Raw genomic sequence first — 2,790 nt, 5'->3', positions numbered from 1 at the left:
AAAAATATTGTTTCTAGGAACACCCTGTTTACAGTCCCTTTTTAGGTGACCTTGTTTACTGCATTTGAAACACTTGACATTTTGATTTTTCTTCAAACCTCTAAAAATCACCTCTCCTATCCAAGCATCATCATAGTTATGAAGTTCAAAATTGATTGTTTTCTGGATACATCTTTCCAAGGGTGCTGATCTTGCCTTTAATGGCCTAATTACCTATTATTATCAGTATTGTGCATTAGCATTCCAAAAGACAGAGATTCATTTATTATTTGCTAGCTTCTGAATTTGGTATCATTGTATTTACTGCTGAACTCAATCTTTGTAAGAAATTAGTGGTTTCTTTTGGGCCCTGTATAACTTTAGTAAGTGATTCAATTTTCTTTCCTACTTCTTCAATTCTGTTTCAAGCATTCAAGGCTGCTGTGCAGCATAAAGTCAGGGTGTGGTCATCATATAGATAATGTCTTTGTATATCAGATATAATCTCCCTCTCCAAGAAGTTGATCTTGGAGATTTCAATACCTCTAGCCATACTCTGTTGTTCAATGGTCTTAGCCTCATCTTTTTACCAGGTCCTCTATTGTAATTGGGGACCAGCCTCCAAGACTGCTGTAACCAAATATCTCCAGTCTTGAGGATAATTCTAATACAAGTTGATCAAAAGTTTAACATCTACTTCACAAGAGGTGACTGAATCTCTTCAAATCTAATCTTTGCACAGGAGTCCATTCAGCTCGTACACAGTCTAGGGAATATGAATCATTTGGCAGTTAATGTAAGGTTACTGGATAAATTAAGGTTGGCTGACTGACAGCCTTAGGCTGTTTCTCTGTAACCTTATAATACAATGCTGAGATTGGTTTCCCTTTGAATTCCTCTGTCTGGGTCTGAATACATCTATGATCTGTTTTTAATAACTTTTTCTAAAATTTTTATCTTGGCAATCATATTAACCAACTTTTTGTTTTGTTTTGTTTTTGTTTTTGTTTTTGAAGACAGGGTTTCTCTGTGTAGCTTTGTGCCTTTTTCCTGGAACTCACTCTGTAGCCAGGCTGGCCTAGAACTCACAGACATCCACCTGCCTCTGCCTCCCAAGTGCTGGGATTAAAGGCTTGCACCACCACTGCCCAGCCTAACAAACTTTTAAAAATGATCAAACAGAAATAATTAAACAAATAATATTTATAATTGACAATACAGAAATCCTATCTACATCAATCTATCATTTCAATTAATTGTTCCATTTTCTAACTGTCTAGTGTATTATCAAACAGAGACCAAACTCCTTCTATTGTAATAGTGTTTCTGATTTTTTAATATGGGGAAAAACTCTCTGACTTCTTTAAAACTAATTCTACCCCTTTAAGAAATCCCAATTGACTCACCAAATTTGCTGACAATGATGATTCAGATGACGGTGTGGCCTAAGCCCAAGGAGGGAGTTCAGGAAACCTGGCTAGCTCAGTCGGTAGAGCATGAGACTCTTAATCTCAGGGTCATGGGTTTCTGCCCATGTTGAATCCCTGAATTGCACGAATCCTAATTGTTCTTATAATAAAAACCCAGAGCCAATATTGCTGTAAATGCTGAAAGATCAGAGGAAACAAGCCAGAGCCACGTCTCACCTTACCAACTCCTCAGCTGAAAGGGGAAGATCTTGTCTCATGAGTCCTCAGACTGAATGCTCCTGACTCCTCAGCCAAAAGAGCTAAGTTCCTGTCTCCTCCTGGCATATACGCCTTTCTCCACACAGTCATATCACTTCCTGTCTCAATCTTCCTAGTGCTGGGATTAAAGGAGTTTTAACTCCCAATATTGGATTAAATGTGAGCCATCACCAACTGGCTCTGTTTCTCTTTTAGACTGGATTAATCTCATGTAGCCTAGGATGGCCTTGAACTCACAGAGATCCCGACAGACCTCTGCCTCCAGAGTGCTAGGATTAAAGGTGTGTGCCACCACTGCCTGGCCTCTATGTTGAATCTAGTGGCTGGCTCTGTCCTCTGATCTTCAGGCAAATTTTATTTGTTAGAGTACAAACAAATTATCACCAGAAGCTGTTGTCACCCAAGGCAGATGCATCCCTGGCCTGTCCCAACCTACTTTGGTTCTTGGTCCCCTGGAGCACCAGAAAGAAAGGCGAGAAGAGGAAGGAGAAAGAGACTGGCCTGGGTATGGTGATATTTTATTTGTATTAAAATGTTATTTGTATGTTAATAAATAAAGTTGCCCGGGGGTCAGAGCTATTAGCAAACCATAGGAAAGCCAGGAGGTGGTGGCGCATGCCTTTAATTCCAGCACTTGGTAGGCAGAGCTGGGTAAGTCTCTGTGTGTTCAGGGATACAGCCATTATTGGATACACATGCCTTTAATCTTAATACCAATCATGAAAAACCTGGAGGCCTATACAGACAGGCCGTGAGGAGGCGGGTCATGTGGTTGGGTTTACAACCAATGAGAAGGCAGGACAGGAAACTCTATATAAAGACTTTAACACAGGGGTAGCTCTGGTTCAGAGAGGTAGGACCACCGCAGGAGGAAGGGTAAGGTTTTAGCTCTTAGCTCTGACCTCTTGGCTTTCTTCTTTGCATTGGTTCTGTGTTTCTTATTTAATAAGAAGGTTGGATACATCTACATTTGGCACCCAACGTGACAAGAATTCATTAAAAACCGCTTGGCATTGGCTTGGCGGCAGGTCCGGTTTCCGGCCTGGGCGGCCCGGCTCCCTAGCTCAGGCCAAGGCCTGACTGACCCGCAGCTGGAGCTACTTGCAACTGCTACAAACAACTC

This window comes from Peromyscus californicus, unplaced genomic scaffold (genome assembly GCF_007827085.1).
Source record: "Peromyscus californicus insignis strain IS unplaced genomic scaffold, ASM782708v3 Scaffold_19__1_contigs__length_69161282, whole genome shotgun sequence".
NCBI classification, from domain to species: Eukaryota; Metazoa; Chordata; class Mammalia; order Rodentia; family Cricetidae; genus Peromyscus; species Peromyscus californicus.
The sequence above is the reverse complement of the archived record's forward strand: the minus strand, read 5'-3'. Positions refer to the sequence as shown.